General features: G+C 32.1%; 1 long non-coding RNA gene across 3 annotated transcripts; it reads right to left on the bottom strand.

The window, feature by feature from the left end:
* Positions 1-4,716: 4,716 nt before the first annotated feature.
* LOC149155057 (uncharacterized) lies at positions 4,717-8,539 on the bottom strand. 3 transcript variants are annotated; one of them, XR_016263329.1, is made up of 3 exons: positions 8,036-8,406; positions 7,091-7,452; positions 4,717-4,992 (listed from the first exon to the last, which is right to left on the bottom strand). It is a non-coding gene; the product is annotated as an uncharacterized LOC149155057 (long non-coding RNA). The 3 variants fall into 3 exon arrangements; XR_016263328.1 differs by lacking the exon at positions 4,717-4,992 and having other exon boundaries at positions 7,006-7,452; positions 8,036-8,539; XR_016263330.1 differs by lacking the exon at positions 4,717-4,992 and having other exon boundaries at positions 7,006-7,306; positions 8,036-8,539.
* Between the last annotated feature and the right edge of the window lie 1,640 nt (positions 8,540-10,179).

The following is a 10,179-nucleotide window of genomic DNA, read 5'->3' as shown; positions in this document are numbered from 1 at the left end:
TTATTCGGTGATTCTAAAATCGTATGCAATTGGTTGTCGAATGCATCTCATTGTCATGCATTTACATTGAGACACATTCTTGAGGAGGCAAAGAGGTTAATTACATCTTTTGACTCATTTACTTGTCAACACCTTTACAGGGAGCAAAATACTGAAGCTGACCATCTCTCCAAAGAGGCTGCGCTCAGGCAAGGAGAAGATTGGATGATACAGGAGGAGAACGAAGGGTCTTTCTATCAGTACTACCACAGACCCTTCGATGATCAGATGCTTCTAGGGCGATAAGGCCCTTACAGTTTTTTCATTTTTGTATATATTCTGACTGTATATATTTTAGTTACTACACGGCTCTTGCTAGAGCAGACAGACACTAAATTTTGTAATGTTAACAGTATCAATATTGACAGCTCCCTGCGTGGAGACTGAGGAGACACAAATTTTGGTTTTTCACAGTAATATGACTGAACTCGATAGGCATATCAGCCTCTACTTTGAATGCTTCGGCATATACAAAATGTAATTTCTTACTATTAATAGAAATTACGACTTTTTCCCAGGGGAAAAAATAATGATTAGAATATTATAAAATATAAATTTATATGTGTATTTTTCTATTGTCAAATTACATAATTATATTCTTTTTATTGTGAGGAAATTTAAAATCTACACTTTAATATTTTAAGAAATGTAATGATATTCCAATAAATAAATCTAAAATACTAATAAAACATATCAATAAATAAATCTAAAATACTAATAAAACAATTATATATGTTATTTTTGAAATAAATCAATATCAACTGCTAAAATAAATCTAAAATACTAATAAAACAATTATATATGTTATTTTTGAAATAAATCAATATCAACTGCTAAAACCTTTGGCATATTAGATTTGTTTGTATTCATACTAGTTAAAAGTCTAAATAATAATATAATAATATTTATGGCACTCTAAATATTTTTTTTGCATATTAGGTTTATGATAAAGATTATAGGTAATATATTTGATATTTAAATAATATTTGTTATCATATTCTAATTAATAATGATTAGAAAATATAAGTTTTTATGTGTATTTTTTTTTTCAAATTATATAATTATATTTTTTTATTTGTTATCATATTCTAATTAATAATGATTAGAAAATATAAGTTTTTATGTGTATTTTTTTTTTCAAATTATATAATTATATTTTTTTATTGTAGGGAAATTTAAAACTCCAATTTAATATTTTAAGAAGTGTAGCTATATTCCAATCAATAAATTTAAATTAATAATAAAATAATTATATATATTATTTTTATAATAAATCAATATCAACTACTAAAACCTTTGGCATATTAAATTTGTATTTATTCATACTTGTTTAAAGTCTAAATAATAATATAATAATATTTATGACACTAAATAAATTTTTTTTTTCCATATTATATGGTTAATCATAAAGAATATGAATAATATCTTTAATAAATTAATATTCGCTATCAGATTCTAAGTAATAATGATTAGAATATTATAAAATGTAAATTTATATGTGTATTTTTTATTGTCAAATTACATAATTATATCTTGTTTTATTGTAAGGAAAATTAAAATCTCCAATTTAATATTTTAACAAATATAGTGATGTTCTAATAAATAAATTTAAATTAATAATAAAATAATGATATATATATTGTTTTTATAACAAACCAATAGCAACTACTAAAAGCTTTGGCATATTCCATTTGTATTTATTCATACTTGTTAAAAGTCCAAATAATAATATAATAATATTTATGACCCTTTAAATAATTCTTTGAATATTATATGGTTAATAATAAAGAATATACGTAATATTTTTTATCTTTAAATAATATTTGTTATCATATTCTAAACAAGGACTGCAGGCAGTGGTAGTCCCTGCCGATTTGATAGGGGAATGAAGTTATTCAGGGTATTATGTATAAAAATTTTATTCTAAGTTTACTCAGGCGTGATGAAATCCTTAAATTTATTACCCTGTTGAAAGTGCCAATGATGAAATCTTTAAATTTATTAGCCTGTTGAACTGGTCAATGTTTGATATTTGTTTTGAACTCATAAATGAATTACCAACGAGCCAAAGTCGATATATCCAAAGTTAGATCGAAATTACAAGCGAACTAGCCAAAATCAACATATCCAAAGTTAGTTCGAAATTACCGGCATGATGAAATCCTTCCGCATCACGCCTTCGACATATCCAAAGTTAGTTCGAAATTACCTGCGAGATGAAATCCTTAAATTTATTAGCCTGTTGAACTTGCCAATGCTGGTTATCTTTTTGAATTCATAAATGTTTATCCAAATTTCACAATTACCAGGGAGCTAGTCTAAGTCGACATACACATCCAAAGTTAGTTCCAACCAAATTACCAGCTAGCCTGCCAAAATCAAATATCCAAAGTTTTCATAATTTAGCACGATCTTTTCTCCGGGCACTTGTTATATCAATATTGGCCTTAAGACATTATTGAACAGTTGTTGCAAGCCACTGCAGAAAGTTAGGAAGCTAAGAGTAGGCCGAGCAACATTTCAGATGGCCCACTGCAAGATTCAATTTTTTTGTTTACAAACTCGACTTAGTTAGTCAGTGAAAGAGTCAATAAAAAATAATTTTACGAATATAACGATAGAAAATTAAAAATGGTCAGCTCATCAACTTATTTATTTATAGTATTTAGCAAAACTATTTTTTTAATAATGTAATTCAAGTGGTCATGAAATTATTTTTTGAATAATCTAATTCGAGTGGTCATGAAATGACACATTAGTCAGTGAATATCTGTACATCAGTCAGAGAGTCCATCAAAAAAGAATTATAAGAATATAATGAAAGAAAAACTTTTGAATAATGTGTTGCAGTAAAAATGGTCGGCCCAACAACTTACTTATTTATAGTATTCAGCAAAACTATTTTTTTGAACAACTCAAATGAACCTATGTTGTATTATTTAAGGAAGTAGTCTTTCCAGCTTGGAATATTCATTGCAAAGAAATATAATTAGCAGTCTTTCAAGCTTGCAATATTCATTGCAAAGAAAAGGACCGTGGTTTCAAATCTGCACAAGAGTGTTTCTAAGATGCATAAATATTTCCTCATTGAAGATGGAATCCATCGGTGTCAACAATGAACCTATGTTGTATTATTTAAGGAAGTAGTCTTTCCAGCTTGGAATATTCATTGCAAAGAAATCGGTGTCAACAATGAACCTATGTTGTATTATTTAAGGAAGTAGTCTTTCCAGCTTGGAATATTCATTGCAAAGAAATATAATTAGCAGTCTTTCAAGATTGGAATATTCATTGCAAAGAAATATAATTAGCAGTCTTTCAAGCTAGGAATATTCATTGCAAAAAAAGACCGTGGTTTCAAATCTGCACAAGAGTGGTTTCAAATCTGCACAAGAGTGTTTAAAATGATCAAGGTTGTGGCTGTGTCGACAAGTTCGACCCTATTCGCTTATCATATATTCAGATTCGATGAATCTAGACCATTTGAACTTGTATCCTTCCTTCTCGTATTAGAAGGTATAGGGTTTTCCAATCTGGAAAATTTTGTTATCTTACATGCACGGTTAGGATACAATCAAGTTCTTTGTTATATTATTATGCAGGTTATGGGACAAAGATACAAATTTAAAGGCTCATCTACCGACGGAGATAGTGAACATTTGATGAATCAAATATAAATTTGATTGTTGTCTTTCAGTTAATTCGTTTGAAAGTTTAGATCAAGCGAACAGAATTGGTAGGCGTCAATCGATCCGTGGAACGTATCAAATCTTTCACATATAAGTTCGTTATGAGATCCTATAGGTTGTTCAAATCTGCACAAGAGTGTTTCTAAGATGCATAAATATTTCCTCATTGAAGATGGAATCCATCAGTGTCAAAAATCCAAGATAATGAATTAATGAATTAATAACTCATACTCGGGGAGTTTCCTAGATTTATTTAACTTTTAGAAACTTCAAAACCTGTAAAACACAAGGCTAGAGTGAAAAACAGATTGTAAGATAAGGCTAGAGTGAAAAACAGATTGTAAGATTGTTTTTTGAAATAGATTATTGTTACCTGATTTATGTGAAAAACAGATTGTAAGATAAGGCTAGAGTGAAAAACAGATTGTTTTTTGAAATAGATTATTGTTACCTGATTTATGTGAAAAACAGATTGTAAGATAAGGCTAGAGTGAAAAACAGATTGTAAACAGATTGTAAGATTGTTTTTTGAAATAGATTATTGTTACCTGATTTATATTCTGTTGGATGTATATTATGATTTTGTTCATTTTAATTTTTAGAAGCAATTTTTTCAATAAGCAACAGATGAATAAATCTTAGTTAAATATGTAAATTAACTAAAAGTTAAATCTAGAAGCAACAGATGAATAAATCTTAGTTAAATATGTAAATTAACTGAAAGTTAAATCTATTTAACTTTTTAAAGATCAAACGATTGGTAAAACTTGTGGGTAAAACTTGTGGTAAAATAGAAGCAACAAATGAATAAATCTCAGTTAAATATATAAATTAACTACTAGTTAAATCTGTTTAACTTTTTAAAAATCAAACCATTGGTAAAATATGTTGCAATATAAAAATTTTACTAACTAAATTTTTATCATTGAAAACCAAGCGGGTAAATTTAAAGGCATAAAATACATAATATATAATGAACTACAACGAATTCTTAGCCAACATTCATGGTTTCTCACAGTCTACGCCCATCATAGAGGTCCCGTTTGAGAATGACAAAATATTAATAAAATTGTATATTTTAAGCCGTTACGGTTACCTTTTTACTTTCCTGGCAGTCGTATCTCCCATCACGGTCTCCCACCATTTCTTGGTGTATGTTTCCACCTGTCCACTCTCCTCGGTTTCCTTCCATCCCACGTCTCCCCCTATTGTTCGTTTGTTGTTGGTCCATTACCTGCATGTTCGTTTGCTAGTAGTCCATTACCTGCGACATGCAGATGCCACGTTGGTTACATGCATGCAATGGAGTAGGTGAGTAGGTGGACGTGAGGTAATGCGCTGTGCCACCCTACTCGCCTTTACAAATTCGCCAACACAACACAAACATTGTCTTCCCTCAGCATGACAAACATTTTCTTCCCTTCGTTGCTCTCAGCTTCCCTGTTTTTCACTCAGATTCCTTGCTCCAATCCTCTGTTTTACTTTGGTATTCCATTTCCAATTCCTAATTCCACTCATCATTTTTAGAACATCAGTAATTCTGCTAACTTGGATCCCTGAAAACCTAACTCGCAATACGTGCTGGATATGTACAAAGCGAAGAACGAGCAAGGGGTGGCGGAAGTTTTCTGAGAAGAGGTGGGAGAAAGTGGGTTTAAGTTCCAGGAAAAGGGTATTTGTTGCAGTGAATGGGTTGTTTTCTAAGAAGGGGTGGGATAAAGTTGGTTTAAGTTCCACGAAAAGGGTGTTTGTGGTAGTGAATAGGTTATTTTTTGAGAAGGAGTGGGAGAAAGTGGGTTTAAGTTCCACGAAGAGGGTGTTTGTTGCAGTGAATGGGTTAAAAGAAGGATCGTAGGGGCAAAGATAGGGGCAAAGATGGGATGGGATATGACAAAGAAGACACTATGGGTAAAAATTGTGGTAAAAGATATTATATAAACAAAAATGTTGAAACAACCTTCGTACAGTGTTGGTCACACAGGGTGTGATGGCTGCCCTTGGTCACGGGCGGTGTGATGCCTTCCTTTCTAAGAAAGTAGGAGCACTATGATATATAGCCCTTTATGCAGGCTTAATTCTCTTTACGCAGGCCTAATTCTCTCTTGTCAAGCTCTGGTGAGCATTATAAGGGCTTGGTGTGGAAAGGACTTGGTGTGGATGTGGTAGGCTTGGTGACTCCAAAAGGAGGAGAAAAAAATGCATACATGTTTTCAACCTCGAGTTTTTAGTCTAAATACCTACATAGCACCCGAGCTCATAAGGTTCATTGGTGGGTAGATGGTGATTCATTCAAAACATGCAAGCGCTGCAGATATAAGGTTCATTGGTGGGCAGATGGTGATTCATTCCAAACTTGTAAGTGCTGCAGATACAACTCAAGGCCAAATCATTAATCTCTCCAAGGTACACAAAAAAATTCCTATTATTTTTTACTGCAGTATAGATATAAGAGAAAATCAAACAGAAACAACAACTTGTAACTTGGAATCGATTGCATAAAGTGGAATCTATCTATTACACTTCCTAGATATATTTTCTCTTTGTATTGGTATATTTATTATATATTGCTCAAGGTTCCAGAAATATTACTAGAAAGCGTACTTGAGATATTTTTTTACTGGTTGTGCAGAATACATCTAATATATATCATTCAAGGTAGCAGAAAGCTCAAGCTTGCAGAAAGCATACCAGAGAAAGAGTTGCTTTAAAAATTCTTAAATGCGATGCTGTGGTGCTGATGATGCACAGTGTTGTGCTAATGATGGTCTCCACAAAAACTCTTTCGGAAATCTCTTCCAAATTGTTCATCAACAAAGGGATTCTTTCTTTCTTTCTATTATGAATTGATTTGAGTTGCAGGGAAAAGAAACTCAACGCTTAACTACTCTTATGCTCTTCTTCCTGGGTTACACGTCAGGGTTCTTAAATAAATACAGAAATAGCCATGCAGATAACCATCTGGCAGTAAATTTGTATATAAATAAATTTCCTCTTGTTCTAAAAAGATTAGATATAAAAAACTTTTCCAAGATAAGACTTGACTTTAGATATTAGAAAACCTTGCCACCACCTTACTTTGGATAAAATAAAATTGCTGATATTAGAAAACCTTGCCATAACCCACTTTGGATAAAATAAAATTGTTGCAACCTTACTACATGGGGGCATGTGAAGTTTGCAATAATGGGTGGAATATTTTATCGCCCAAAAAACATTGTTAAAAATGAATGTAAAATAGCAACCCCACATTAAGCATTGATTGTTATGGGTGAACATATGAAAGCAAAACAGAATATCGTGTATTGATCTGTGAAACATGAATACAATATGTAAAAATATAATAAAAGAATCAATCTTCTTACCTGATTATAGTATGTCTAAAATTTAATAGCTCACAAGCGTTCCATGGTGGTTCTCAGCTGCTGTTGTTGGTTGATGAATGAATGCTTCGCTTGCCTTACGAGAGGATCTATGCATAAGCCATGGCTGATGATTAAAAAGATGGAGAAGGACAGAGCGAAGCTGATATCACCTTTTCGACCACCTTTTCGACCATGGAGGGAAGGTGACAGTTTCTCCTATGGTGGAATAGGCCGTGAAATAACACAGGTAAAATAGCAACCCCGCGTTAAGCATTGATTGTTATGGGTGAACATGTGAAAGCAAAACAGAAGCCTTACCTGATGTCTGCCATTTCTCGATCTCAATAAAACAAACACAGTAACTGATGAATTAAGGAAAAAGACCGTTTAGCAAATCTAAAAAGAGGTACTAAAGTTTTGCAGCAAGACTTTGAAAGCAAAAAATACTTCAAAGTGCCTAACGAAAAATATTCTTGAAACACAACAGGAACTCGTTGATTTTGGTGGAAACGAGAACCAAACCTTTCTGTGAAAATTTTGGGCAATTGTAAAATTTTACAGCTCAAGGAAAAAACCATTGAAAAAATTACAAAATCGAATCAGCCTGAAGGAAAAAAAAAAAATAAAAAAAAAAATAAAAAAAAAATCAAATACAACAGAAGAACTAGTTGAATTTGGTATCAATTTCTACGTAAATTTTGAAAAGATATGAGTGCATGAAGAAAAGCTTCAAAGAACAAAAAAATAACGAACTACAGTCAGTAATATCGATGACATCGGCGTAAAATCTTTGGATTATGAATTCTTTTCCAAAAGCCAAAATGTAGCGCCCATAAACAAGAAAAGCAAATACATAATTTCGCAGGCAGAAAAGATATGGTTGATCAAGATCAGCTAATTTTTAATTAGTGATAGAGGGAAAAGCATTAAAGGTCGCACGAATACCTTCTCAGCCCCTCGCGCATCCCGAGGTTTCTCCCGGCCGGACGATCAGCCATTGCCACAATTTCAGTTGTAAAAGGCCGCCAGGGCTTTCAACAGCGAGCTATTAAACATCGGAAGAAGAATCTGCAGGCTTCCATGTATGGAATCGGTCTGCGCTTCTTTAAAGTATGAAGCTGAGAAACAGGGAAACCTCCACAGTTGACGTAGGAAGCTGAGGCCAGCAGCAGATACAGCTAAATTAGGGCCGATCAATTGAGAATGCGGGAATTCCTGTGTCAGCTTAGGGGCACAGAGCCCCTTTAATGTAACAAGGTCGCATTGTTCAATTTTCTGGAATAGATGAAACTACATGCAGCGGCCATTCAGCGACATGTGCTGCCACGAAGTTATCAGCGAGAGGAGATAGGAGCGTAGAAGAAGTGACAAGTGCCCAGAAGAAATGGCAGATGGCAGCTTGCTTGCGCAATTGAAAAACTTAGGATAAAATTACTTGTCCCGGCTGAAATAAGAAATGGCAGATGGCAGCTTGTTTGCGCAATTGAAAAACTTAGGATAAAATTACTTGTCCCTGCTGAAATAACATCGGGGCACGTGAGGCCTGCAATAAGACCTTGAATTCAAAACTTTGGTTATAAGTTTTTTACACCGATATCCTTGGGGATAAACTTTGCTTAAAATCACTTAAACACTGGAAATTTATGGTCAACTCAAGAACTAATACGTGGTCAACGGTCCATCGAACGCTATAGTCCGGCAGGGACTAATAATCAATATTATAAAATGTAAACTTATGTGTATTTTTCTATTGTCAAATTACATGATTATATTTTTTTTGTATGGTGGAGAAATTTAAAATCTCCAATTTAATATTTAAAAAAATTAATTATATTCCCATAAATAAATTTAAATTAATAATAAAATAATTATATATATTATTTTTATATTAAATCAATATCAACTACTAAAATATTTGGCATATTACTTTTATTTTTGTTCCATACTGATAAAAAGTCTAAATAATAATATAATAATATTTATGATCCTCTAAATAAATATTTGCCTAGTATATGGTTAACAATAAAGAATATATGTAATATATTTACTATTTAAATAAAAAAAATTATCACATTCTAAATAACAATTAGAATATTATAAAATATAAACTAATGTGTATTTTTCTATTATTAAATTACATATTTATATTTTTCTTTATTGTAGAGAATTTAAAATCCCCAATTTAATATTTTAACAACTGTAGTGTTATTCCAATAGATAAGGCATCTTACTCCTAATCTTATGTTTTTGCTTGGGCACTTCATATGTTTTGTTCACCATCTATGGAGGTGTGCCCACACTTTTGGAAATGTTAATATTTTTTTAATTATTTAAATATTTATCTTATGTGAAAAAAAAATAAGTATTTTATTTTTCAAAAATATATTAAGATAAATATTTTGCGTTTTTTTAATATTTAAAAAAAATATTTAATATGATAACGTCAGAAAAAGAAAAATACAATAGAGTAGACGCCTTGGCATTTCCAATATATATATAATGCTTTAAGTTATGTATTATAAAATATACATTAAAGAAATTTTATATTTAATTCTATTTCATCTTTTAATAATAATAAGATACTTCAATTCAGGGGTTCGTGGACAACTTTAATCCATTGATGTTTGATGCATGATTCACAACATTTCGCATGGGTGGAGGAGAGAAGGAAATCTACCTTCCCATAATGTCATGATTAATGTCTCTCGATTCGATCATGTGAAACATCATCCGTTGCATGCATGAGAAGGAATAATACTGTCTAGTGATTAATGGGGCTTGTGTCTAGGTGGTTGAATAGTGTCGATCATGCAACACTATGGATGGTATTCAACCCTTAGAAGGATGTGAATTGGTATGTTGTTTTATTTATCTAGGTTGCATGGGTATGGCGATGGTCTTCCATCCGTCACCCTTCCTCCTACGGGATCATTAAGGTAACACCTCCCTCCTTGTCGTTCTAGGTGAAACCTTCTTTTTCATTTTCTGGATAGAGGATCTGTTGGTTGGAGAAGTGGTTGGTATTGGGTTGAGGGGTATTGGGCCTGGGAAGTTTGTTGTGTTGGTATCTCGGGTGGTGGTGCATCGGT

Source organism: Pinus tabuliformis, chromosome 9, assembly GCF_031772625.1.
Source record: "Pinus tabuliformis cultivar Carrire ecotype Pingquan chromosome 9, CPIR1, whole genome shotgun sequence".
Lineage (NCBI taxonomy): Eukaryota > Viridiplantae > Streptophyta > Pinopsida > Pinales > Pinaceae > Pinus > Pinus tabuliformis.
The sequence above is the reverse complement of the archived record's forward strand: the minus strand, read 5'-3'. Positions and strand labels throughout refer to the sequence as shown.